Source organism: Hyperoodon ampullatus, assembly GCF_949752795.1.
Source record: "Hyperoodon ampullatus genome assembly, chromosome: X".
NCBI lineage: Eukaryota > Metazoa > Chordata > Mammalia > Artiodactyla > Ziphiidae > Hyperoodon > Hyperoodon ampullatus.
In genome coordinates this window covers 141,420,908-141,437,391 of record NC_136913.1, presented here as the reverse complement: position 1 = coordinate 141,437,391, position 16,484 = coordinate 141,420,908, and positions in this window count along the sequence as shown.

The following is a 16,484-nucleotide window of genomic DNA, read 5'->3' as shown; positions in this document are numbered from 1 at the left end:
ATTGTGATGGCAGGGGTCATGGAGCATTGTTATGACAGGTGTAATGGAGCATTGTGATGACAAGGGCATGGAGCAATGTGATGAGAGATTTCATTGAGCATTGTGATGACAATGGCATGGAGCATTGTGATGCCAAGTGTCCTGGAGCTTTGTGATGACAAAGGTCATGGGGCATTTTGACGAGAAGTGCATGGTGCATTGAGATGAGAAGGACAGGGAGCATTGTGATGACAGGGTCATGGAGCAATTGGATGAAAAGGGTCATGGAATATATTGATGAGAGGGGTTATGGAACTTTGTGATGTCAGGGGTCATGAAGCATTGTGATGAAATGGCTCATGGAGCTTTTCGAGACAGGGGTTATGGAACATTGTGATGTCAGGTGTCATGGAGCATTGTGATGATAAGGGCATGTAGCACTGTGATGACAGGGGTCATGGAAAACTGTGATGACAGGGGTGAGGGAGTATTGTGATAACTAGTGATTTAACATTGTGATATATGTGGTCAGAGTGCATTTTGATGAGAAGTGCATGAAGCATCGTGATGACAAGTGTTATGGAGCATAGCAATGATAAGGATGTGGAGTATTGTGAGGAAAAGAGCATGGCACATTGTGATGACATGTGTCATGGAACATTGTGCTGACAAGCGCATGGAGTATTTTGATGACAAGTGTCATGGAGCATTGTGCTGAGAAATGCATGGAGCATTGTGATGACAAGGGACACAGAGCATTGTGATGAAAATTTCATGGAGCATTGTGGTGACAAAGATCAAAGAGCCTTGTGTGACGTGGGCATGGACCATTGTGAGGAGAAAGGTCATGATTCATTGTGATGATTTGAGTCACGGAGCATTGTGAAGACAGGGGTCATGGAGCATTGTGATGACAAGGGCATGGAGCAATGTGATGACAGGGGCATGGAACATCGGTCTGACAAATTTCATGGATTATTGTGATGACAGTGGGCATGGAGCATTGAGATGATAAGGGCATGGAGCATTGTGGTGACAAAGGTCACAGAGCCTTTTGTGACGAGGGCATGGACCATTGTGAGGACAAAGTCATGAAGCATTGTGATGACTGGAGTCACGGAGCATTGTTATGACAGGGGTCATGGAGCATTGTGATGACAAGGGCATGGAGCATTGTGATGACAGCGGCATGGAATATTGGTCTGACCTGTTTCATGGATTATTGTGATGACAGTGGGAATGGCACATTGTGATGACAAGGGCATGGAATATTGTGATGACAAGGTCATGGAGTATTGTGAAGAGAGGTGTCAGGGAGCATTGTGATGACATATGTCATTGTCCATTGTGATGACAATGGCATGGAGCATTGTGATACCAAGTGTCATGGAGGATTGTGATGACAAAGGCATGGAGCTTTGTGATGACAAGGGTCACAGAGCATTGTGATAAAAATTTCATGGAGCTTTGTGGTGACAAAGGTCACAGAGCTTTGTGTGACGAGGTCACGGACCATTGTGATGACAAATGTCATGAAGCAGTGTGATGACTGAAGTCACAGAGCATTGTGATAAGAGTGGTCTTGGAGCATTGTGATGAAAAGGGAATGGACCATTGTGATGAAAAGGGAATGGATCATTGTGATGAAATAGGCATGGATCCTTGTCATGACAGTGTTCAAGGAGCATACTGATGACAAGTGTCAGGGAGCATTGTGATGACAAGTGTATTGAGCATTGTGGTGACAAAGGTCATGGAGCATTGTGATGAGAAGTACTTGCATAATTGTGATGACGAGCGTCATGGGGTATTGTGATGACAAGTGTTATGGAACGTTGTGATCAGAAGGGTTTGGAGCATTGTGATGACAGAGGTCATGGAGCATTTTAATTTCATTTTGATGACAATAGCATGTATCATTATGATGATGGGCATGGTGCATTGTGATCACAGGGTTCATGGAACATTGAGATGAAAAGAGGCATGGATAATTGTGATTACAGAGGTCTTGGTGCATTCTGATGACAAGGGTCATGGAGCCATGTGATGACAAGGCCGTGGAACATTGTGATGGCAGGGGTCATGGAGCATTGTTATGACAGGTGTAATGGAGCATTGTGATGACAAGGGCATGGAGCAATGTGATGAGAGATTTCATTGAGCATTGTGATGACAATGGCATGGAGCATTGTGATGCCAAGTGTCCTGGAGCTTTGTGATGACAAAGGTCATGGGGCATTTTGACGAGAAGTGCATGGTGCATTGAGATGAGAAGGACAGGGAGCATTGTGATGACAGGGTCATGGAGCAATTGGATGAAAAGGGTCATGGAATATATTGATGAGAGGGGTTATGGAACTTTGTGATGTCAGGGGTCATGAAGCATTGTGATGAAATGGCTCATGGAGCTTTTCGAGACAGGGGTTATGGAACATTGTGATGTCAGGTGTCATGGAGCATTGTGATGATAAGGGCATGTAGCACTGTGATGACAGGGGTCATGGAAAACTGTGATGACAGGGGTGAGGGAGTATTGTGATAACTAGTGATTTAACATTGTGATATATGTGGTCAGAGTGCATTTTGATGAGAAGTGCATGAAGCATCGTGATGACAAGTGTTATGGAGCATAGCAATGATAAGGATGTGGAGTATTGTGAGGAAAAGAGCATGGCACATTGTGATGACATGTGTCATGGAACATTGTGCTGACAAGCGCATGGAGTATTTTGATGACAAGTGTCATGGAGCATTGTGCTGAGAAATGCATGGAGCATTGTGATGACAAGGGACACAGAGCATTGTGATGAAAATTTCATGGAGCATTGTGGTGACAAAGATCAAAGAGCCTTGTGTGACGTGGGCATGGACCATTGTGAGGAGAAAGGTCATGATTCATTGTGATGATTTGAGTCACGGAGCATTGTGAAGACAGGGGTCATGGAGCATTGTGATGACAAGGGCATGGAGCAATGTGATGACAGGGGCATGGAACATCGGTCTGACAAATTTCATGGATTATTGTGATGACAGTGGGCATGGAGCATTGAGATGATAAGGGCATGGAGCATTGTGGTGACAAAGGTCACAGAGCCTTTTGTGACGAGGGCATGGACCATTGTGAGGACAAAGTCATGAAGCATTGTGATGACTGGAGTCACGGAGCATTGTTATGACAGGGGTCATGGAGCATTGTGATGACAAGGGCATGGAGCATTGTGATGACAGCGGCATGGAATATTGGTCTGACCTGTTTCATGGATTATTGTGATGACAGTGGGAATGGCACATTGTGATGACAAGGGCATGGAATATTGTGATGACAAGGTCATGGAGTATTGTGAAGAGAGGTGTCAGGGAGCATTGTGATGACATATGTCATTGTCCATTGTGATGACAATGGCATGGAGCATTGTGATACCAAGTGTCATGGAGGATTGTGATGACAAAGGTAATGGAGCATTTTGACGACAAGGGCTTGGAACATTGCGATGACAAGTGTCATGGAGCATTGTGATGACAAGGGCATGGAGAATTCTGATGAAAAGGTGCATGGAGCTTTGAGATTACAGGGTTTTTGAAGCAATGTGATTACAAGGGCATGGGGCATTGTGATGAGAAGGCAGTGGAGAATTCTGATGACATTCGTCATGGAGCTTTGTGATGACAAGGACATGGAGCATTGTGATTACAGGGGTCTTGGAGCATTGTGATGAAAAGGGAATGGATCATTGTGATGAAAAGGGCCATTGAGAATTTTGATGAAAACGTCGTGAAGCATTGTGATGACAAGCGCATGGAGCTTGCTATGATAGAGGTCATAGAGCATTGCGATGACAAATGCATGCAGAATTGTGATGACAATATCATGTAACATTGTGATGAGAAGTGTCAGGAAGCATTGTGATGACAAGGACGTGGAGAATTGTAATGACATGGGACATGGAGCATTGTGATGAACAGGGCATGGAGAATTGTGATAGCAAGTCCGTTGAGCATTGTGATGAAAAGACCATGGATAATTATGAGGAAGAGCGTCATGGATCAATGTATTGACAAGGGGCATGGAGCATTGTGATGACAGCTGTCATTTTGCATTGTGATGAGAAGGGTCATGGAGCATTGTGTTGAAAAGTGTCATGGAGCATTGTGATGAGAAGGTCATGGAGCATTAGCCTGAAAATGTTCATGGAGTATTGTGATGACAGTGGTCATGGAGCATTGTGATGACAAGGGAATGTAGCATTGTGATGAAAAGGTCCTGCAGCAGTGAGATGAGAAGACCATGGAGCCTTGTGATGACAAGTCTCATGGAGCATTCTGATGAATAGGGGCATGGAGCATTGTGATTACAGGGGTCTTCGAGCATTGTGATGACAAGTGATTGGAGCATTGTGATGAGAAGGCCATGGAGCATTCTGATGACATGTGTCATGGATCTTTGTGATGACAAGAGCATGGAGCATTGTGATTACAGGGGTCTTGGAGCATTGTGATGACATGGGTCATGGAGCCATGGATGCCAAGGCGTTGGAACATTGTGATGGCAGGGGTCATGGAGCATTGTTATGACAGGAGTAATGGAGCATTGTGATGACAAGGGCATGGAACATTGGTCTGAAAATTTCATGGATTATTGTGATGAGATTCGGCATGGATCATTGTGATCACTAGGGCAAGGAATACTGTGATACATGTGTCATGGAGGATTGTAATGACAAGGGCATGGTGCGTTGTGATGAGAAGAGTATCGAGCATTGTGATGACAAGCGTCATGGGGCATTGTGGTGACAAGTGCATGGATCAATGTGATGAGAGCTTTCATGTAGCACTGTGATGAAATGGCATGGAGCATTGTGATGCCAAGGGTCATGGAGCTATGTGATGACAAAGGTCATGGAGCATTTTGATGACAAGGTCGTGGTGCATTGTGATGAGAAGGGCAGGGAGCATTGTGATGACAGGGTCATGTAGCAAATTGATGAAAAGTGTCATGGAACATTTTGATGACAGGGGTTATGGAACATTGTGATATCAGGGGTCATGGAGAATTGTGATGATAAGGGCATGTAGCACTGTGATGACAGTGGTCATGGAACATTGTGATTACAGGGGTGAGCAAGTATTGTGATGACTAGTGATGGAACATTGTGATATATGTGGTCAGAGAGCATTTTGATGAGAAGTGCATGGAGCATTTTGATGAGAAGTGCATGGAGCATTGTGATGACAAGTGTTATGGAGCATAGCAATGATAAGGATGCAGAGTATTGTGATGACAAGCGCATGGTGCATTTTGATGACATGCATCATGGAGCAGTGTGCTGACAAGCGCATGAAGCATTTTGATGACAAATGTCAAGGAACATTGTGCTGACAAAGGCATGGAGCATTTTGATGACAAGGGACACAGAGCATTGTGATGAAATATTCATGGAGCATTGTGGTGACAAAGATCACAGAGCCTTGTGTGACGAGGACATCGAGCATTGTGATGAGATAAGTCCTGAATCATTGTGATGACTGGAGTCACGGAGCATTGCTATGACAAGATTTATGGATTATTGTGATGAGAGTGGGCAGGGCGCATTGTGATGACAAGGGTATGGAACATTGTGATGACAAGGTCATGGAGTATTGTGAAGACAGGTGTCAGGGATCATTGTGATGACATATGTCATTGTCCATTGTGATGACAATGGCATGGAGCATTGTGATACCAAGTGTCATGGAGGATTGTGATGACAAATGTAGTGGAGCATTTTGATGAAAAGTGCTTGGAACATTGTGATGACAAGGGTCATGGAGCAATGTGATGACAAGCGCATGGAGCATTGTGATGACAAGGGCCATTGAGAATTTTGATGACAACGTCGTGAAGCATTGTGATGACAAGCGCATGGAGCTTGCTATGACAGGTGTCCTAGAGCATTGCGATGACAAGTGCATGGGGAATTGTGATGACAAGATCATGTAATATTGTGATGAAAAGTATCACGAAGCATTGTGATGACAAGGACGTGGAGAATTGTAATGACATGGGACATGGAGCATTGTAATGAACAGGGCATGGAGAATTGTGATAGCAAGACCGTGGAGCATTGTGATGAAAAGACCATGGATAATTATGAAGAAGAGCGTCATGGATCACTGTAATTACAAGGGGCATGGAGCATTCTGATGACAGGTGTCATGGAGCATTGTGATGAGAGGGGTCATGGAGAATTTTCATGACAAGGGTCATGGAGCATTGTGATGAAAAGGTCATGGAGCATTGGCCTGAAAATGTTCATGGAGTACTGTGATGACTGTGGTCAAGGAGCATTGTGATGACAAGGGAATGGAGCATTGTGATGACAAGGTCCTGGAGCAGTGTGATGAGAAGACCATGGAGCCTTGTGATGACAAGTCTCATGGAGCATTCTGATGAATAGGGGCATGGAGCATTGTGATTACAGGGGTCTTGGAGCATTGTGATGACAAGGGCATGGAGCATTGTGATGAGAAGGCCATGGAGCATTCTGATGACATGTGTCATGGATTTTTGTGATGACATGGTCATGGAGCATTGTGATTACAGGGGTCTTGGAGCACTGTGATGACAAGTGTCATGGAGCCTTGGATGCCAAGGCGGTGGAACATTGTGATGGCAGGGGTCATGGAGCATAATTATGACAGGGGTAATGGAGCATTGTGATGACAAGGGCATGGAGCATTGGTCTGAAAATTTCATGGATTATTGTGATGAGATTCGGCATGGAACATTGTGATGACTAGGGCACGGAACACTGTGATACATGTGTCATGGAGGATTGTAATGACAAGGGCATGGAACATTGTGATGAGAAGTGTATCGAGCATTGTGATGACAAGCGTCATGGAACATTGTGGTGACAAGGACATGGAGCAATGTGAAGAGAGCTTTCAGTAGCACTGTGATGAAATGGCATGGAGCATTGTGATGCCAAGGGTAATGGAGCTTTGTGAGGACAAAGGTCATGAAGCATTGTGATGACTGGAGTCACGGAGCAATGTGATGACAGGGGTCATGGAGCACTGTGATGACAGGGGCATGGAACATTGCTCTGACATGTTTCATTGATTATTGTGATGACAGTGGGCATGGCGCATTGTGATGACAAGGGCATGGAACATTGTGATGACAAGGTCATGGAGTATTGTGAAGACAGGTGTCAGGGAGCATTGTGATGACATATGTCATTGTCCATTGTGATGACAATGGCATGGAGCATTGTGATACCAAGTGTCATGGAGGATTGTGATGACAAAGGTAATGGAGCATTTTGACGACAAGGGCTTGGAACATTGCGATGACAACTGTCATGGAGCATTGTGATTACAAGGGCATGGAGCATTCTGATGAAAATGTGCATGGAGCTTTAAGATTACAGGGGTTTTGAAGCAATGTGATTACAAGGGCATGGAGCATTGTGATGAGAAGGCAATGGAGCATTCTGATGACATGCGTCATAGAGCTTTGTGATGACAAGGACATGGAGCATTGTGATTACAGGGGTCTTGGAGCATTGTGATGAAAAGGGAATGGATCATTGTGATGAAAAATGCATAGAGCCTTGTCATGACAGGGTTCAAGGAGCATACTGCTGACAACTGTCAGGGAGCATTGTGATGTTAAGTGTATTGAGCATTGTGATGACAAAGATCATGGAGCATTGTGATGAGAAGACCATGGATAATTGTGATGACCAGCGTCATGGGGCATTGTGATGAAAAGTATTATGGAACATTGTGATCAGAAGGTTTTGGTGTATTGTGACGACAGAGGTCATTGAGCATTTTGATTTCATTGTGCTGACAATAGCATGAAATATTATGGTGATGGGCACGGTGCATTGTTATGACAGGGTTCATGGAGCATTGAGATGAAAAGGGGCATGGAGCATTGTGATTACAAGGGTGTTGGAGCATTGTGATGACAAGGGCATGGAGAATTGTGAAGACAAGGCCGTGGAACATTGTGATGGCAGGGGTCATGGAGCACTGTTATGAGAGGTGTAATGGAGCATTGTGATGACAAGGGCAAGGAGAATTGTGATTACAGGCGTCATGGAATATTGTGATGACAGGGGTGAGGGAGTATTTTGATGACTAGTGATGGAAAATTGTGATATCAGTGGTGAGAAAGCATATTGTGGAGAAGTGCATGGAGCATTGTGATGACAAGGTTTATGGAGCATTTTGATGACAAGGATGTGGAGAATTGTGATGACAAGTGCATGGTGCATTGTGATGACATGGGTCATGGAGTATTGTGCTGACACGCGCATCGAGCATTGTGATGACAAGGGTCATGGAGCATTGTGCTGACAAAGGCATGGAGCTTTGTGATGACAAGGGTCACAGAGCATTGTGATAAAAATTTCATGGAGCATTGTGGTGACAATGGTCACAGAGCTTTGTGTGACGAGGTCATGGACCATTGTGAGGACAAATGTCATGAAGCATTGTGATGACTGGAGTCACGGAGCATTGTGGTAACAGGGGTCTTGGAGCCTTGTGATGAAAAGTGAATGGATCATTGTGATGAAAATGGCATGGAGCCTTGTCATGACTGTGTTCAAGGAGCATACTGATGACAAGTGTCAGCGAGCATTGTGATGAAATGTGTATTGAGCATTGTGGTGACAAAGGTCATGGAGCATTGTGATGAGAACACCTTGCATAATTGTGATGACGAGCGTCATGGGGCATGTGATGACAAGTTTTATGGAACATTGTGATCAGAAGGGTTTGGAGCATTGTGATGACAGAGGACATGGAGCATTTTGATTTCATTGTGATGACAATAGCATGAATCATTATGAGGATCGGCATGGTGCATTGTGATGACAGTGTTCATGGAGCATTGAGATGAAAAATGGCATGGAGAATTGTGATTACAGAGGTCTTGGAGCATTGTGATGACAAGGGTCATGGAGCCTTGTGATGACAAGGCCGTGGAACATTGTGATGGCAGGGGTCATGGAGCATTGTTATGACAGGTGTAATGGAGCATTGTGATGACAAGGGCATGGAGCAATGTGATGAGAGATTTCATTGAGCATTGTGATGACAATGGCATGGAGCATTGTGATTCCAAGGGTCATGGAGCTTTGTGATGACAAATGTCATGGGGCATTTTGATGACAAGGGCGTGGTGCATTGTGATGAGAAGGGCAGGCAGCATAGTAATGACAAGTTTTATGGAGCATAGCGATGAAAACGATGTGGAGCATTGCGATGAAATGAGCATGGCACATTGTGATTACATGTGTCATGGAGCATTGTGCTGACAAGCGCATGGAGCATTGTGATGACAAGTGTCATGGAGCATTGTGCTGACAAAGGCATGGAGCATTGTGATGACAAGGGACACAGAGCATTGTGATGAAAATTTCATGTAGCGTTGTGTTGACAAGGATCACAGAGCCTTGTGTGACAAGGGCATGGACCATTGTGAGGACAAAGGTCATGAATCATTGTGATGATTGGAGTCACGGAGCATTGTGATGACAGGGGTAATTGGAGCATTGTGATGACAAGGGCATGGAGCAATGTGATGACAGGGGCATGGAACATTGGTCTGACATGTTTCATGGATTATTGTGATGACAGTGGGCATGGTGCATTGTGATAACAAGGGCAAGGAACATTGTGATGACAAGGTCATGTAGTATTGTGAAGAGAGGTGCGAGGGAGCATTGTGATGACATATGTCATTGTCCATTGGGATGACAATGGCATGGAGCATTGTGATACCAAGTGTCATGGAGGATTGTGATGACAAGGACATGGAGCATTCTGATGAAAAGGTGCATGGAGCATTGAGATTACAGGGGTTTTGAAGCAATGTGATTACAAGGGCATGGAGCATTTTGATGAGAAGGCAATGGAGCAAGCTGATGACATGCGCCATGGAGCTTTGTGATGACAAGGACATGGAGCATTGTGATTACATGGGTCTTGGAGCATTGTAACGAAAAGGGAATGGGTCACTGTGATGAAAAATGCATGGAGCCTTGTCATGACAGGGTTCAAGGAGCATACTGATGACAACTGTCAGGGAGCATTGTGATGATAAGTGTATTGAGCATTGTGATGACAAAGAACATGGAGCATTGTGATGAGAAGACCGTGGATAATTGTGATGACCATCGTCATGGGGCATTGTGATGACAAGTGTTATGGAACATGGTGATCAGAAGGGTTTGGTGCATTGTGATGACAGAGGTCATTGAGCATTTTGATTTCTTTGTGATTACAATAGCGTGAAATATTATAGTGATGGGCACGGTGCATTGTGATGACAGGGATCATGGAGCATTGAGATGAAAAGGGGCATGGAGCATTGTGATTACAAGGGTGTTGGATCATTGTGATGACAAGGGCATGGAGCATTGTGAAGACAAGGCCGTGGAACATTGTGATGGCAGGGGTCATGGAGCAATGTTATGAGAGGTGTAATGGAGCATTGTGATGACAAGGGCAAGGAGAATTGTGATTACAGGGGTCATGGAATATTGTGATGACAGGGGTGAGGGAGTATTTTGATGACTAGTGATGGAACATTGTGATATCAGTGGTGAGAAAGCATATTGTGGAGAAGTGCATGGAGCATTGTGATGACAAGGTTTATGGAGCATTTTGATGACAAGGATGAGGAGCATTGTGATGACAAGTGCATGGTGAATTGTGATGACATGGGTTATGGAGCATTGTGCTGACAAAGGCAAGGAGCTTTGTGATGACAAGGGTCACAGAGCATTGTGATAAAAATTTCATGGAGCATTGCGGTGACAAAGGTCACAGAGCTTTGTGTGACGAGGTCATGGACCATTGTGAGGACAAATGTCATGAAGCATTGTGATGACTGGAGTCACGGAGCATTGTGATAACAGGGGTCTTGGAGCCTTGTGATGAAAAGGGAATGGATCATTGTGATGAAAAAGGCATGGAGCCTTGTCATGACGGTGTTCAAGGAGCATAATGATGACAAGTGTCAGCGAGCATTGTGATGCCAAGTGTATTGAGCATTGTGGTGACAAAGGTCATGTATCATTGTGATGAGAAGACCTTGCATAATTGTGATGACGAGCGTCATGGGGCATGTGATGACATGTGTTTTGGAACATTGTGATCAGAAGGGTTTGGAGCATTGTGATGACAGAGGACATGGAGCATTTTGATTTCATTGTGATGACAATAGCATGAAATAGTATGGTGTTGGGCACGGTGCATTGTGATGACAGTGTTCATGGAGCATTGAGATGAAAAGGGGCATTGAGAATTGTGATTACAGAGGTCTTGGGGCATTGTTATGACAAGGGCATGGAGCATTGTGATGAGAGGCCATGGAGCATTCTGATGACATGCGTCATGGAGCTTTGTGATGACAAGGGCATGGAGAATTGTGATTACAGGGGTAATGGAATATTGTGATGACAGGGGTGAGGGAGTATTGTGATGACTAGTGATTGAACATTGTGATATCAGTGGTGAGAAGGCATTTTGAGGAGAAGTGCATGGAGCATTGTGATGACAAGGTTTATGGAGCATTTTGATGACAAGAATGTGGAGCATTGTGATGACAAGTGCATGGTGCATTGTGATGACATGGGTTATGGAGCATTGTGCTGACACGCGCGTCGAGCATTTTGATGACAAGGGTCATGGAGCATTGTGATGACAAGTGTATTGAGCATTGTGGTGACAAAGGTCATGGAGCATTGTGATGAGAAGACCTTGCATAATTGTGATGACGAGCGTCATGGGGTATTGTGATGACAAGTGTTATGGAACATTGTGATCAGAAGGGTTTGGTGTATTGTGATGACAGAGGTCATGGAGCATTTTAATTTCATTGTGATGACAATCGCATGAATCATTATGATGATGGGAATGGTGCATTGTAATGACAGGATTCATGGAGCATTGAGATGAAAAGGGGCATGGAGAATTGTGATTACAGATGTCTTGGTGCATTTTGATGAGAAGGGTCATGGAGCCTTGTGATGACAAGACCGTGGAACATTTTGATGGCAGTGATCATGGAGCATTCTTATGAAAGGTGTAATGGAGCATTGTGATGACAAGGGCATGGACCAATGTGATGAGAGATTTCATTGAGCATTGTGATGACAATGGCATGGAGCATTGTGATGCCAAGTGTCATGGAGCTTTGTGATGACAAATGTCATGGGGCATTTTGACGACAAGGGCATGGTGCATTGAGATGAGAAGGACAGGGAGCATTGTGATGACAGGGTCATGGAGCAATTTGATGAAAAGTGTCATGGAATATATTGATGACAGGCGCTATGGAACACTGTGATGTCAGGGGTCATGAAGCATTGTGATGAAATGGGTCATGGAGCATATTGAGATAGGGGTTATGGAACATTGTGATGTCAGGTGTCATGGAGCATTGTGATGATAAGGGCATGTAGCACTGTGATGACAGGGGTCATGGAACACTGTGATGACAGGGGTGAGTGAGTATTGTGATGACTAGTGATGTAACATTGTGATATATATGGTGAGAGAGCATTTTGATGAGAAGTGCATGGAGCATTGCGATGACAAGTGTTATGGAGCATAGCAATGATAAGGATGTGGAGTATTGTGATGACAAGTGCATGGCGCATTTTAATGACATGGGTCATGAAGCATTGTGATGACAAGGGCCATTGAGAATTTTGATGACAACGTCGTTAAGCATTGTGATGACAAGCGCATGGAGCTTGCTATGACAGGGGTCAAAGTGCATTGCGAGGACAAGTGAATGGAGAATTGTGATGACAAGATCATGTAACATTGTGATGAGAAGTGTCACGAAGCATTGTGATGACAAGGACTTGGAGAATTGTAATGACATCGGACATGGAGCATTGTGATGAACAGGGCATGGAGAATTGTGATAGCAAGACCGTGGAGCATTGTGATGAAAAGACCATGGATAATTATGATGAAGAGCGTCATGGATCACTGTAATGACAAGGGGCATGGAGCATTGTGATGACAGGTGTCATGGAGCATTGTGATGTGAGGGGTCATGGAACATTTTCATGACAAGGGTCATGGAGCACTGTGATGAGAAGGTCATGGAGCATTGGCCTGAAAATGCCCATGGAGTATTGTGATAACAGTGGTCAAGGAGCATTGTGATGACAAGGGAATGGAGCATTCTGATGAATAGGGGCATGGAGCATTGTGATTACAGGGGTCTTGGAGCATTGTGATGACAAGGGCATGGAGCATTGTGATGAGAAGGCCATGGAGCATTCTGATGACATGTGTCGTGGATCTACGTGATGACAAGGGCATGGAGCATTGTGATTACACCGGTCTTGGAGCATTGTGATGACAAGGGTCATGGAGCCTTGGATGCCAAGGCGGTGGAACATTGTGATAGCAGGGTTCATGGAGCATTGTTATTACAGGGGTAATGGAGCATTGTGATGACAAGAGCATGGAACATTGGTCTGAAAATTTCATGGATTATTGTGATGAGATTCGGCATGGAACACTGTGATGACTAGGTCACGGAACACTGTGATACATGTGTTATGGAGGATTGTAATGACAAAGGCATGGAGCATTGTGATGAGAAGAGTATCTAGCATTGTGATGACAAGCGTCATGGAGCACTGTGGTGACAAGGGCATGGAGCAATGTAATGAGAGGTTTCATGTAGCATTGTGATGAAATTGCATGGAGCATTGTGATGCCAAGGGTCATGGAGGTTTGTGATGACAAACGTCATGGAGCATTTGATGACAAGGTCGTGGTGCATTGTGATGAGAAGGGCAGCAAGCATTATGATGACAGGGTCATGGAGCAAATTGATGAAAGTGTCAAGGAACAATTTGACGACAGGGTTTATGGAACATTGTGATGTCAGTGGTAATGGCGCATTTTGATGAAATGGGTCATGGAGGATTCTGATGAAAAGGTGCATGGAGCATTGAGATTACAGGGGTTTTGAAGCAATGTGATTACAAGGGCATGGAGCATTGTGATGAGAAGGCAATGGAGCATTCGGATGACATGCGTCATGGAGCTCTGTGATGACAAGGACATGGAGCATTGTGATTACAGCGGTCTTGGAGCATTGTGATGAAAAGGGAATGGATCATTGTGATGAAAAATGCATGGAGCCTTGTCATGACAGGGTTCAAGGAGCATACTGGTGACAACTGTCAGGGAGCATTGTGATGATAAGTGTATTGAGCATTGTGATGACAAAGATCATGGAGCATTGTGATGAGAAGACCATGCATAATTGTGATGTCCAGCTTCATGGGGCATTGTGATGACAAGTGTTATGGAACATTGTGATCAGAAGGGTTTGCTGCATTGTGATGACAGAGGTCATTGAGCATTTTGATTTCATTGTGATGACAATAGCATGAAATATTATGGTGATGGGCATGGTGCATTGTGATGGAAGGGTTCATGGAGCATTGAGATGAAAAGGGGCATGGAGCATTGTGATTACAGGGGTGTTGGAGCATTGTGATGACAAGGGCATGGAGCATTGTGATGAGAAGGCCATGGAGCATTCTGATGACATGCGTCATGGAGCTTTGTGATGACAAGGGCATGGAGAATTGTGATTACAGGGGTCATGGAATATTGTGATGACAGGGGTGAGGGAGTATTGTGATGACTAGTGATGGAACATTGTGATATCAGTGGTGAGAAGGCATTTTGAGGAGAAGTGCATGGAGCATTGTGATGACAAGGTTTATGGAGAATTTTGATGACAAGGATGTGGAACATTGTGATGACAAGTCCATGGTGCATTGTGATGACATGGGTTATGGAGCATTATGCTGACACGCGCATCGAGCATTGTGATGACAAGGGTCATGGAGCATTGTGCTGACAAAGGCATGGAGCTTTGTGATGCCAATGGTAACAGAGCATTGTGATAAAAATTTCATGGAGTATTGTGGTGACAAAGGTCACAGAGCTTTGTGTGACGAGGTCATGGACTATTGTGATGACAAATGTCATGAAGCATTGTGATGACTGGAGTCACGGAGCATTGTGATGACCGGGGTCATGGAGCATTGCTCTGACAAGATTTATGGATTATTTTGATGAGAGTGGGCATGGCGCATGGTGTTGACAAGGGCATGGAACATTGTGATGACAAGGTCATGGAGTATTGTGAAGACAGGTGTCAGGGAGCATTGTGATGACATATGTCATTGTCCATTGTGATGACAATGGCATGGAGCATTGTGATACCAAGTGTCATGGAGGATTGTGATGACAAAGGTAATGGAGCATTTTGATGACAAGGGCTTGGAATATTGTTATGACAAGGGTCATGGAGCATTGTGATGACAATGGCATGGAGCATTCTGATGACAAATGACATTGAGAATATTGTTGACAACGTCGTGAAGCATGGTGATGACAAGCGCATGGAGCTTGCTATGACAGGGGTCATAGAGAATTGCGATGACAAGTGCATGGAGCATTGTGATGACAAGATCATGTAACATTGTGATGAGAAGTGTCACGAAGCATTGTGATGACAAGGACGTGGAGAATTGTAATGACATAGGACATGGAGCATTGTGATGAACAGGGCATGGAGAACTGTGATAGCAAGACCGTGGAGCATTGTGATGAAAAGATCATGGATAATTTTGATGAAGAGCGTAATGGATCATTGTAATGACAAGGGGCATGGAGCATTCTGATGACAGGTGTCATGGAGCATTGTGATGAGAGGGGTCATGGAGCATTGTGATGACAAGTGTAATGGAACACTGTGATGAGAAGGTCATGGAGCATTGGCCTGAAAATGTTCATGGAGTATTGTGATGACAGTGGTCAAGGAGCATTGTGATGACAAGGGAATGGAGCATTCTGATAACAAGGTCCTGGAGCAGTGTGATGAGAAGACCATGGAGCCTTGTGATGACAAGTCTCATGGAGCATTCTGATGAATAGGGGCATGGAGTATTGTGATTACAGGATTCTTGGAGCATTGTGATGACAAGGCATGGAGCATTGTGACAAGAAGGCCATGGAGCATTCTGATGACATGTGTAATGGATTTTTGTGATGACAAGGGCATGGAGCATTGTGATTACAGGGGTCTTGGAGCATTGTGATGACAAGGGTCATGGAGCCTTGGATGCCAAGGCGGTGGAACATTGTGATGGCAGGGTTCATGGAGCATTGTTATGACAGGGGTAATGGAGCATTGTGATGACAAGGGCATGGAACATTGGTCTGAAAATTTCATGGATTATTGTGATGAGATTCGGCATGGAACACTGTGATGACTAGGGCACGGAACACTGTGATACATGTGTTATGGAGGATTGTAATGACAAGGGCATGGAGCATTGTGATGAGAAGTGTATCGAGCTTTGTGATGACAAGCGTCATGGAGCATTGTGGTGAAAAGGGCATGGAGCAATGTGATGAGAGGTTTCATGTAGCATTGTGATGAAATTGCA